This window comes from Gymnoscopelus microlampas (genome assembly GCF_963454915.1).
Source record: "Gymnoscopelus microlampas genome assembly, chromosome: 10".
Lineage (NCBI taxonomy): Eukaryota > Metazoa > Chordata > Actinopteri > Myctophiformes > Myctophidae > Gymnoscopelus > Gymnoscopelus microlampas.
The window spans coordinates 8,204,961-8,218,543 of NC_139947.1; the positions used below are offsets into that span (position 1 = coordinate 8,204,961).

Here is a 13,583-nt window from a genome sequence, read left to right on the forward strand (position 1 = left end):
CTGCTTTATCATGATCATATCATCGCCATTGAACGGAGTGTGATTGCAGGAAATAACTGAATTTAGGTGAATTTGCCTAAAGTCACATAGTATTGTGACTTACGCCAAATAAAATAACCTAAGTCACATTGTCTTTGACTTAGGCAAAATAAAATGGCCCGCCATGTCACACACTCTTGACATGAGGCCATTACATTGGTGGGGACCTGGGGCGGGAACAGCATGATCTTTTCAATAAGGATAGGCTATAGGCGATTTTTTTTACCAGTGGTGGCCAGTGTTATGAAGAGCTGATTTAGGCAACAAACAAAAAAATAATTGTCCTAAAAAAATGACAGAGGCCATTATTTTGGGAAGGTTACACTATGATGAGCTGTGGCAGTATAGGGGAGCATTCTCCCCAGGACCAAGACATAGGCACGTGCATAGGCACGTGCACACATAGACATCAATACATTTTTTCCTATCTGTAAAAGTGCCCTCTCCAGACCATGAATGCAGCACTTACTATGAAAGAAATAAAAATGCCCCCTTTTTGCATGCCACACCTGAACGCAGCATTCAAGATAATTGCCTTTTCCAAACTCTCCTGAACTTGAATGGAGCATTTCATGTTGAAATAATTGCATCTCAATATAGGCTCTATTCACAGCAGCCATATTTTCACTTCCTTAACAGGTGTTACCAATGACACTAATGAAGGCTCTGTTCCATTTAGTGTAGCACAGTGGTTTCTGCGACCCCCATAACTCTGAGAGTGTACAAATGGAACCAAATGGACCCGTTCCATTTGTACACTCTCAGAGTTACACACCAGTAAGGGGTCATTTGGAAGCCCATGAGGGTCCCTGGACCCAACTGTAGACCCACTGGTGTAGCAGAGTGTTTCCAGTGAGCCAACATGAACAATATCAGCACCCTGACTCTGTTTGACCACAATGGAACAGAGCCTTCATTAGTGTCATTTGCAACACCTGTGAATGTCTTCACAACATGGCTGCTGTGCATAGAGCCTATTGGCTTGAATCTTGACTTATTGAGTGCGGCATCGCGCACCGAAAATAGCCGATCTCCAAGCTCAGCGACGCGTTGTGAGCTCGGAGATTGGCTATTTTCGATATTTTCACCAAAAGTGCCCTTTTAAGAAATGTCAGCCCCTGCCCCTCTAACATTCCCTGCACGTCCCTGCCAACACGGAGTGGTGCAGGGCAGCCTCTCCTCCTCTGCCAACAGCAAGCAGACTATACAGTGTCTGAGTCCCCCCCCCCCTTTCACTGTTGCTGCACCTCCCACCACCCCCAAATCATCATGGAATGTCAGACCCTCGCCTCACCTCAATCTTACTATGTTTATTATCTATGGGCACCTTTTCACTCTTCTTACTCGGTGCTTCTGTAACACCATGGTTTATTTTTTTACCCTTGGGGGGATTAATAATAAAGTGTTATTCTCTCTGTTATTAATACACACATATTGCACTTGGAATTATACAAATTGCTTTCCATTCTAATTCGTTGCTGAAAGCGGCAACATTAATTCAATTTATTAATTTGAAACAAAAACAATTAAATGTACTGTGTGTGTGCGTGTGTGTGTGTGTGTGTGTGTGTGTGTGTGTGTGTGTGTGTGTGTGTGTGTGCGTGTGGGGGAGGGGCGATCCCTGAAGCATCATTCATGCTCCAGTAGAGTCCATATAGGTTTGTTTTGACACCATACATACAGCAGAACCCACAACCATCATGTAATGGGCTCTGCAACCATATTGGACCTCTTCCTTACTTACTTCCTTCACAGGTGTTACCAGTGATACTAATGAAGGCTCTGTTCCATTTCGTGTAGCACAGTGGTTCTCAAACCTTTTAATTTCTAGGAACCCCATAACTCTGAGAGTGTACAAATGGAACCAAATGGACCCGTTCCATTTGTACACTCAGAGTTACACACCCGCAAGGGGCCATTTGGAACCCCCTCAAGTGTTTCCAGTGAGCCAACATGCACAATGTCAGCACAGTTTCCATTTGACCAGAATGGAACAGAGCCTTAATTAGTATCATTGGTAACACCTGTGAAGGGAGTAAGAAGAGGCCCAATTTCTTTCCAATATGGCTGCTGTGCATAGAGCCTATTGTAGGTCACATAATCACCTTTAAACCCTCTCCCTGAATACTGGGGGGAAACAACGGTATGTCATCCTTACTTACTTCTTTCACAGGTGTTACCAGTGTTACTCGGTAACCAGTGTTACTCGGTGATACAAATGTAATTATTATTTAAGTGTTCAACTGTTGTGAATATATCGTTGCTATATCGGGCAGAAACCTCTATCTCCACGTTTTAACTTTTTGTATTTTTTCATAAATTAACGCCCTACTTACAGTAGACACAAAAACATCAAAGGTAGCAGATCTACAAGCTCGAAACGCAGTGCAAAGCCACACGTCTTGAGCTTGTAGATCTGCTACTTTTGATGTTTTTGAATTTGAATCCTGAAAAGTAACAGATCTGGACATATGAGGTTTCCACCCGACAGAAACAATATGTTGTCTTTGCTGTCACTGTCTATACAATATACGCTGTATATTGTATAGACATGGTTTATTTTATGTCCTTACTATTACTAGCCTGCTGTCTTCTTTTGTTGCTTTTTGACACAGGCTGTGAAACAGCCGAAGGCTGATCAATAGACAGGAATGAAAAGTGACATTTGCCCGACCTTTTGATGATTGACACCCAGATTTGGCTCTAACAAGGGGTTACATTTGTTCTACTGCTATGCCACAAAGATGTGGCATGCCCTACCAACAGTTATAAAAACATGTGAATGCTTACTCTCCTTCAAAACCGCTCTAAAAGAGCACTTACAGGCGGCTGCAATTCGGAACTGGCCTCTGTAAAAAGTCAAAGGCTGAGGTCCGTGTTAATCTTGTGGGAAAGTGGAGATATTTTAGCCTGGCATGGCCAGACTAATATCACTGCGTAGATATTAGTCTGGAATATCTGTGTGGAACCTGCATTTCCAATGGGGCAGATAAAAAAAATGCCTCTGCTTATAAACCCGCCCCATACTGGTTCCTGATTGGTGCCCCACAGACTAATCTACCGAGGGATATATATACAGTATATATATTTTTTTGCACTGGAAAATTTGTCTGGTTTCCAGGCTAGAGATATTTTACTAAATGCACATTTTCTGCCAAAAAAAACTACTTGGCTATTCAAAAATAGCAGATAAACAAGCTCAGCAGATCTATGAGCTTGTAGATATGCTGTTTTTGAAAAATCCTGGCACAAAAATTGTTTTTGAGACAGCCAAAAAAATACATCATTTTGGGGGTCCTTCAACACGTTGGAGAACCACTGGCACAAACAATGGGGAAAACAATTCACAGACATATTATGCAGAGCCGGGAATATAGGCTACAGGCTGATTTGTTCCATTGAGCGGATTTTCCTTTATGTTCACATACTGTATAGAAAAGGCAGAGAAGCCTGTGGCATAATGATTTATTCAAATCATTTCTTGTTTCTAATTACTGTTGTTATTATTACTCATGCTGCTGCAATATCTGAAGACAAGCTGCCTGAACCAAAATACGTTTCACTCTTATGAACCTGTGCACAAGAAAACAAAGACCACCTTAAAGCACCACTGTTGTTCTACTGAAATGAAATATTAGTTATAGTTCCCCATTATGTAATGTGGTAAAAGTCAGTGATGGATTATATACAGGATTCAGTGTATCAGTTGGCTGTGCAGTCAGACATCCAGTGATCTGTCATTTTGTCTCTCTGTCGGGTGGAAACCTCATATGTCCAAAAATGTTTTCACTATTCAAATTCAAAAACAGCAAAAGTAGCAGATCTACAAGCTCAAAACACGTTGCTTCGCCCCCGCGTTCCGAGCTGCAGATCTGCTACTTTTGATGCTTTTGTGGGATGCTGTAGTATGATCTAGGAGGGCATTCATTTATAAAATATAGAGATAAGAGGTTTCTGCCGATAGCAACAATTTGTAACCTTGGTCTTTGGACCCGGGTGGAGAAACATCACTGTGCCCTTGGCTCAGCGATAATGATGCAACATCAATCTTTCTCTTACAGACAAAACACACAATGTACCGGCAAGTTATCAGACATTCCTTCACATATGGGGGACCTTGAATTTGCCGTGTTTCCCCAAATATACCTTTGTACTAATTTAACGCAGCCACTTATCTTCATTTGCATGAATGTCATCTCAGCCCAAGTGAAAAATGTCCCCATTCACTCTTAACAAATGAGACAAGTCCAAATGTACTGTATTTGACTCCATGCATATTTACAACTGCATATTACGTAATATTGAAGAGGAATCATCCTTATCTTGAAGGACCTATCCTAGCTGAAGTGATACACAATTCATTTAAAAAAAAAAGGTATTTCTTTTTGTATTTTGCCTTTTATTGATAGATTACAGTGGGCTGACAGGAAATGGGGAGTGAGATGGAGGGGGGGGGGTGACACGCAGCAAAGGTCGTCGGGATCGGGAGTTGAACTCGCAACACGCTTTCAAGCTGGCATACAGTAGCAACCTAGGGTGCCTGGACCGCCAAGCTGCGGCCCAGGCCGGGAAGCACAATTAAAATATTCAGTTGTAGCCCTGAAATTCTAATGGACCCACTAACCACTTGAACCCTAGTGTTCCTATTCGGGGTGGTGTGTAGAGCAAGGGTTCCCAAAGCTTTCAGGCCGTGACACCCCAAAATAATCCTATTTGAACTGGGAACCCCCCACCCTGACAAGCACTTGGAATTGTAGGCATTACATTTAGTTTGACTCGGTTCCACAGATAAACATTGTGAAAATAGCGCTTGTAGATCGGCTATTTTCACAACCCACATGGAAAGAACCTATATGCGTCATATATGTTTGTAATATATGACCGCATACATAAAATTGGCACCTTTCCTATATGTATATATACATATATGTACATATATGTGTGCATATATGTGCATATATGTACATATATATATAGGAAAGGTGCCAATTTTATGTATGTAACATATAGGTACATATGACCTGTATGTAACATATAGGTACATATATGACCTGTATGTACCTATATCTACATATATGCAATGAAACATAATTATATGATACCTATAAAATAGGTGAAATAGGTGATAAGTTTGTTTTACATGTACACATTAATCAAATCCAATAGAAACCCAAATGTAGAACTTTAACACTTTATTTAAACAAGTTATAATATGCAAACATGAAACATTATGGCTTTTAAAGTGGCAAACAGCTGGATAAAAAATATATATATAAAATTAAATTAAATTAAGCTCCGGGACATGGTTAACACTCCTTTTCCCCTGCCAGGCTTTTGGAAATGCCAAAACCCTGAAGAATGACAACTCAAGTCGCTTTGGGAAGTACATGGACATCCAGTTTGACCACCAGGTTAAATTAAATTACTCCAGTTTGTAATTACCTGTACAAGACCCAGACCCAAGAGAATAGACAGACAGAAGTTAGTTACTCATCATTGATGTTTTATTAATGAACAAACATAGCAGGCAGCTTTAACAGTATATAAAAAAACAAAAATGTATTGGCATCAAAATTTACATAAAAGGAGGGCTGTGGGTAGTTCAGAAACCCATCCACCAGTGACATCATCGTTTGGCCGTTTTTTTTTATTAAACAAGATATTTTTAAAACACATTTAGATTTGTATTATCGTGAGAACGATGGCTTCCATTATCGCATTGCAACTTTTCACAAATATTATTATGAATAGTAAGTTACAGTTTCTATTAGCTTGAATTCAACATTGATGATGTCACTGGTGGACAGGTTTCTGAACTGCCCACAACCCTCCTATGAGACAGACCGAGTAGGAAAAAAAGGGTAGTATTTTATCATGAACATTAGTGAGGACCAATTTTATGAAAGCCGGTTGAAAAGTGGTCCTTTAAGTGCAAAAGTGCATCATGTTTAACATTTTGCATGTGTAATAAACAAATGGCCACAACCAAAACAGTGCTTTTTTTTTAACATAGTGTTGTTCGTCGACTAAAACTAAGACGAAAAATGTTCTACCTTTTTCCACTGACAAACTAAATAAAAGCTATGACGACTAAATGTACTGACAATTTCGTCAACAAATAACTAGACTAAAATGTTAGGAAGGGACTAGTGGACAAAAATCTGCTGCCAAAAACACTGGGGAGTACCTAGTCCTTTGCAGCACGGCTTCGGCACTTATTGGTCATGGCTTTCTTCAAGCCCTCTGCAGTGAAAACATTTGTCCATGATGCCAGAGAGGAACACCGCAAGACGTAGTCTGCAGACAGAGAAGATGACATGACACAAGTCAGTCAACATGGGTTTCCCTCGGTTAAATATATACATTTTAAAGACTATATGACTCTCTACAGACTGAGCACAGCATAGCCACAGATGAGGCCAACCTGGTTCAGAGTGTACTGTACGTCCCATTTCTTTACTGCACAAAGGCAGCCAAATTGCCCAATGATAATGTATTGGTGACATCATAAATTGAGAATATAATTTACAAAACCAAGATTTGTCAAGGATCAAGTGTATTTATATGTCCTAAGCTGGGCCTTTTACAGCAGATAATAAAAGCCCTAAAAACACAATACAGTAACACAGACATGTGTATACATTGTCACAAGATACCCCCCACAATCTTTCTAGCCCCCTTAAAAGAGAATTCCATGCTAGAATGCTTTCTTGCCTTTCTATGTAGTTGTTACGTCCCCACCATTACAAACTTGTAAGGCTACTTCTTGGCCTCAATTACAAAACCCATCTAACCTATGCCCATTTTGCTAGGCTTGGATGGCTTAGGGTTGAGGACAGAGTACAGCAACTTGCTATGGGCCTGGTCTTCAAGATACACCACAACATTGGGATCCCCCTGTATTTGTCAAAATTCTTCCAAAATGTTAACCAAGTCCATGATCATAACACCAGAGGCAGCTCCACAAACCATGTTCAACCCAGATTTGGCACAACAAAGGGAATGAACTCTTTCTCATGCTATTCATCTAAAATGTGGAATGCCCTACCAAAAGGAGTAAAGGAGTGTAAAACCCTACTCACTTTCAAAAATGCCCTAAAGATACACCTTCAGGAGGCTGCAATTCAAAAATGGCCCCTGTCCAAGTCCTAACCTACCCCATGTCCTAACCTAACCTACCCCCCCCCCCCCTCTCTTTCTTTTTGTACATATTTTTCACCCTTCATACTTCATACCAGTAACCTGTAAACTGATTGTATGACATTCTGTATAGTAGTGTGTATATCTGTCTGTCTCTTATATGTCAACATGATTTGTGTGCATGGGGATCTCATCTTAAACAAGCTACGTGCTTAACTGAGCTATCCAGTTTAGTAGACCTTGTATTGCGAATTTGTACTTCCATGTACTGTTATGTACTGCCATGTACTGTTCTCATGTCTTACTAAATAAAGTACATCAATCAATCAATCAAACCAAAGAGGTCCAGGTGTTTTTGTGCAAAAACTCCTTATTGCCTATTTCCCCTACCATAGGCCCTCAATGAATTGCATTGAATGGAATGGGAATTGAATGGGGCTATGGGGTGTTGTGCTAATTCGCTTATTTCCATCGAAATAAGTAGTAAAGTGTGCCGCTTGGGATATTATTTACATTATGAAAAGAGAATATATACAAAAATAATAATACTTTTGAGCAAAAGAAATAAGCGAATTAGCACAACACCCCATAGCCCCATTCAATGCAATTCATTTAGGGCTCATGGTAGGGGAAATAGCCAATAAGGAGCTTTTGCACAAAATAACACCTGGACCTCTTTGGTGTGTACTTAAAAACTACAAAGAAAGGTAAGAAAGCCTTTTAGTATGGAATTCTCCTTTAAGGGCATTTTTCTGTCTAATACCTAGATTACCATACCAGCAAATGGCAGCAAAGTAGATGACAGATTCAATGAAGGCTCTATATCATTGATTTGTTTACCTGAAACCTGGCTAACTTCCTTAAACAGAAAAGGCACTGCTGGCCTTTCTTGCAAACAATTTCAGTATTGGAATCGAATTTCAGACGATTGTCGATTATGGTCCCAAGATATCTATAAGTGGTTACCAACTCCACTGACTGGCCATCTATAACACTACTCTGAGGAACTAGTGGTGTGACAAATACTTACTGAACAGTGCATCCCCCTTCGCCTCATCTAGTTTGTTCTTCCCCTCTGGGATGACACCATGCTTTCCGTATACGACGGCATTGCGGCACTCCTCATGGGTGAAGAACACCTCGAACAACGCGTGGAATAGCCTCTTGCAGTCCTTCCTGGCACGCTGGTGTATGGCTGCCAGCTGCACAGAGGAAATCAACTGTCCACAGCCTGTGAATAGAGAGCGAGCAATTAACAAACTGCATTTTAAGACATCAGTTTTGCACTTGTAAGGCTCAGCTACATTGACCCCTTTCTGCGCTCAGTGCACCATGAAAACAGACAACTGTGACCTTCTGAAAACTTCACTATCTAGTTGCAGCTCACAACACGGATCACTCGCTACCAAGAACGTCAGGTTCAGTGTGAAATGTATGGCAAACGTATACATCCATACCTGGATATAGCTCCTGCTGCCCGAGAGTGGACACTCCAGACTCTAGGTCACCGACCAGGGTGATAAAGCCCTTCAGTGCGTCTAGTTGCTCAGAGCCTAGAACAAAGACAAAAAAATCTGAGTCTACTGAGTGTATTTGTAAAACAATAAGATTGAGTACTGTTCTATATAGCTCTACAGTATATTCTGATAGCAGTCATTGATGAGTATTTGTTCAGTAGCAGGGGTCGATTTCCCAGTAAACAGAAAACAGTTTCATTTTGGGATACCAAAGTTTTCCAGTCATGTCAGAGAACTCACAAAAGAGGTACAGGATAAAGTAAAGTTTCAAGTGAGACAAAGAAATTAGCAGACAACTGAAAACTGCAACATTACAGGCAATAAAACTTACTGATACTGGAGAGCACAGTGGTTATCCTCCTCAACTGGAGCTGGTGCTTCTCCACCTCAGACCCTCTGGTATGCTCTGGTCAGATGGATTTGGTTGACCTAGAAAGATTGAAAGCACGTCAAAAACTGTAAAGAAAAGTTTTTTAAAAAAAAGTAGAATGCAAAACTCATCTATGAATCCTGAATTTGAAGGACAACAGTGCAAGTCTGCTGACACTTAGCTGAGGAACCACACCTTCTACTGGAGCATCACTGGACGGAGATGGAGGTTGCAGTACACTGGGTGTTTCTTGGTTCCACTGATCCAAGTCCATATATGTAGCTGCATACGGCTGTGCAGAAAAGAGAAAAGGCCCTTAATTGTACTAGGTCAAAAATCATCAAAACTATAGGCTACTATACAAGCTCATAGCGCAGCACCGAGTGCTGTGCTACGAGCTTGTAGGTCTAAATGGGTTAAATCTAAAGAAAACATACCTCATCAACAGGTCAGCAGGCCTGTGTAGAAGAGGCTGGAGGGTATGGCTGTAGATCGGGGTAAAAGGTATCACAAGGTTGCAGAGACATAGAAAAGTAACCTTAGTTTGTAGTCTGTCAAAGATCTTTAAAAAATAGCTATGCCTTTATGCAATGCATTGTGGATTTTAGATAGAAAACCCCTTAAGACAGTGTTCTGAACTTCTGACCACTTCTTTACTTCTGAACAACTCCTAAAATCAGAGCCTGAGATAGAGATCTAACAAAAACTAAATAAGTAATAAAACTCTACTAAAATATGACCATGACAATGTCATTCACGTAGTGGGGAAGAGAATGGTCCAAATGTTTTGCACATAACTTACACTCAAAGCCAATCGAAGTCCATCAATTGCTTCAGGAGGGAGGAGACAGGAGGACAAACCCACTTTTCTGGCTGAGCAGCTTTGTTGTTTGGTGCCACCGCCAATGTGTTGATCCCAACGAAACATCTGAAATCACAAAACAAAAAATGGAAAAGGTGCACTCACAGCCGTTCTACAAGAGAGCACATCATTCGAGTTACACATGATGGTTCTACTTAAAGCAGAAAGTTACCTTTGAATGAATTCCAGTGTGTAACAGGCGTGCTCCTCCTGGTACACCAAAGTTGTAATAACTGGAAAAGCTGCCATTCCAGCCAGGAAGTTGATCTGTGGAGCCACAACGACCGACCTCAATGCTCAGCATCCATTGTGTAGCTGTGAGAACTTCACCTAAAGATAATTTGACATATATGGTTTGCATGTTAACAGTGTTTGTCTGTTGCTTTCCACATAACAATAGACTGTTAAACTAAAACATGACCTCGATATAGTCTCCGTATTTGCAATGCTTTAAAACAAATTAGAAAAAAACAGTAAAAAGTGTGCAGACTAAACTCAGTGTTAATTTAACTGTCTTAAGCAGGGGTCTTCAACAGGGGGTCCGGGACCCCTAGGGGGTCCTCAGAATTACTACAGGGGGTCCGCCAAATCTTTGTGTGATATGATTATTTATTTTACCTTAACCACTTGAACCTTAGCATCCCTTTTCTGAGGAGAACTTTAGCCAAAAATAGCAGATCTACAAGCTCACAACGCCTCACGCTGCAAGGCGTTGTGAGCTTGTAGATCAGCTATTTTTGGCAAAGAGGGAAAAAGAGCAGACCAAGTAAACAAAAAAAGTTGAATCTGAAACACAATTTTATACAATATAGAGGGGGTCCCTGCTTCATCTCTCTCTCAGCTAGGGGGTCCATGGCCTGAAAACGTTGAAGACCCCTGGTCATAAGGATCCATTCATTCCATTAAATGGATCATGTGTACTCTCTTTCCCTAAATGAAATGATTTTACTTTGTACTGTAGATTCAAAACAAAATTCATAGATATAATAATAATAATAATAATAATAATAATAATAATAATAATAAATTACAGTTAAAACAAATGAGGCCAACATTAGCTCTCACTGATGTGGTCTGATTTATACTTGAAATAAACAATGACATCATGCACCACATGGAAACTAATATGCTAATGCCATGTCTAAGACTGTGTTGCACGCCCCAAAAAAACTGATCTAAAAGCTCACAATGCGTCGCTGTGAGCTTGTAGATCAGTGATGTTTGGGCATGCAACACAGTCTTACGACGAAACATAAGCTTTAGAAAGAAGCCGGTGGTCTGTATAACCCCCTGTATTATGACAGTCATGACGAAACTTCAACCTGGTGTTTGCACGTTCTCCATGTAAAGCCCTACATCTACATTAACGTTCAGATTTCAAATATAAAGTGCTTACCCCATGGCCACGGATGTTACAATTCACTTCGGGTCGGTGTAAGTACCCGTATATTCCGGATTGTTAAAAGACAAAACATTTTAATCCGTTTGGTGGCCATTTTGTCATAGAGTTATAATGTAACAAAGTGCAGTACTCCTCCCAACCGATAGGGTCAAGTAGTTGAAAGCCTACAGAAATACGGAGAAAATGGCCATCGATCGAATTAAAATGCTTTTTATTGAACAATACAGACGATACGGGTATTGCTGAGTGCCCGAGTAGACTTGTAACATCCATGAACATAGAGTAAGCACTTTATATTTAAAATTTGAACGTTTATGCAGATGTACAGGTTGTAAATGGAGAAAGTACAAAACACAGGTTGAAGTTCGGCCGTGACGCTCGTGACGGACGAGCGTCGTGTGATCCATAGCTAATACATGACAACTGCACACCGTTTACGATACTAACAAGTTGGATAACACTTTAATTCCATAAACTAATTAAACTTACCTGTTATCTGGTAGAGTAGAAGTACGGAAGCAACTGGTTTGTAAATAAATGTTCGCTTAGCCGACGGTTAGTTAGTTCCGTGTCTCGCGCTACCGGTTTAAAACTGATAAGCTCCGCCTTGAGCAGCTGCGTGACGTAACTGTAGGTCTGGTCAGGTTCTCAACCTGTGGGTCAGGACCCCCAGGGGGATCCCCACATGATTGGGGGGATCTGTAGGTGGCAGTGACAGTGAAGTGACAATTTAAGTAACCCTTTTAATACCTAAAAAAAAAAAAAAAAATTACTGCATCAAAAGTAATCAACAAACTATACCAAAAAAATGGTAAAACGTTGGCCAAATTGTCAAATAATATAAGAAAGAGGCAAAAATAGCCCATCGACTCAAGGCGTTGTGAGCTTGTAGATCAGCTATTTTCAAAATATTGATCTGTGGAACGGAGTCAAACTAAATGCCTCAACTCCAACATTACAAGTGCATATCAGGGTTGGGGGTCCCCAGTTCAAATATGATTATTTTGGGGGGTCGTGGCCTGAAAAGGTTGAGAACCAGTGAAGTAACAGGATAGGTGGGCACTCGGACATCTGCACACCTCAATGTAAAATTGGCAATTTTGTCCAAAATGTAAAAAAATGAAATATTTGGAAAATGTTTTAAAACAAAGTATACATGATTAGAACATTCTTAAACATTTGACAATTAAGGTCTAATATTTCTATAATTGCTAGAAATTGCTAGAAAACCTGTATAGCAGTCATTTTGGGGCATAAACAAGAAGTTGAAGGATAAAATTAATAACAATAAAAATAACTGATAATGATGATGATGTTCACATCATGTAAAACATTTGTTAAATTGTTGTGCCTTTTGTTTTTAAACCCTGTAGCACTTTGTTATTTCCAAAAATGTAAAGTGCATTATAAATAAAATGTATTATTATTATTATTATTATTATTATTATTATTATTATTATTATTATTATTATTATTATTATTATTATTATCATTATTATGTATACTTTACATTACTGTAAAACTAACTTCTACAGTTAGATTATAACCTGACTGTAATTTCTACATTATGTTGTTGTGTAAAAATGCAGTAAGTTTCTGTAATGATTTTTTTTTCCATAATAAGTAATAATAAGTTACTGTAAATCTTTACTGTAGAGATTACAGAAATGTGTTACAGTGTAGATAGATAGATAGATAGATAGATAGATAGATAGATAGATAGATAGATAGATAGATAGATAGATATCTCCTTTATTTTGCCTCACATCTCATTTATGGCTTAAGAAACAAATGAGCCAGAGATGAGAGCTCAAACTTGGATTATGCTTTCCTCTGGGTACATATTAAGAAGCTATATAGGAGACTTATATGTCCTGTATAATGAATATATAGAGCCTATATATGGATAAAGAAGCTATATAGGAGACCTATATGGCTTGTATTATCAACATATATGACCTATATGAGGGTATAAACAAGCTATATAGGAGACCTATATACCCTGTATATGCACATATATGCACCTGATTTTGACCTATATGTGAGATATATGCAGCCTATATGGAGCTTATACCAGGCATATATGTGGTATATATGCACATATATGCGCATATATGATCCTTATATGTAGCATATAGGTTACATATAGTTGCATATATGGAACATATAGATTCTTTCCATGTGGGAATGTCTGCCTCTTTCTTACGTAATATTCGACAATTTGGCCAATTTGGTGTTAAAAAGGTCTTAAAA

At 39.5% G+C, this 13,583-nt stretch overlaps 2 long non-coding RNA genes across 3 annotated transcripts; both read right to left on the reverse strand.

Moving 5' to 3' along the window:
• Positions 1 to 5,678: 5,678 nt before the first annotated feature.
• Positions 5,679 to 8,661, reverse strand: LOC311053798. Its single transcript, XR_014601682.1, has 3 exons — positions 8,637 to 8,661; positions 8,210 to 8,410; positions 5,679 to 6,336 (listed from the first exon to the last, which is right to left on the reverse strand). It is a non-coding gene; the product is annotated as an uncharacterized lncRNA (long non-coding RNA).
• A 365-nt stretch (positions 8,662 to 9,026) lies between these two features.
• Positions 9,027 to 9,986, reverse strand: LOC311053797. 2 transcript variants are annotated; one of them, XR_014601680.1, is made up of 4 exons: positions 9,869 to 9,986; positions 9,504 to 9,551; positions 9,262 to 9,358; positions 9,027 to 9,125 (listed from the first exon to the last, which is right to left on the reverse strand). It is a non-coding gene; the product is annotated as an uncharacterized lncRNA (long non-coding RNA). The 2 variants fall into 2 exon arrangements; XR_014601681.1 differs by lacking the exon at positions 9,869 to 9,986 and having other exon boundaries at positions 9,504 to 9,620.
• Positions 9,987 to 13,583: the final 3,597 nt, after the last annotated feature.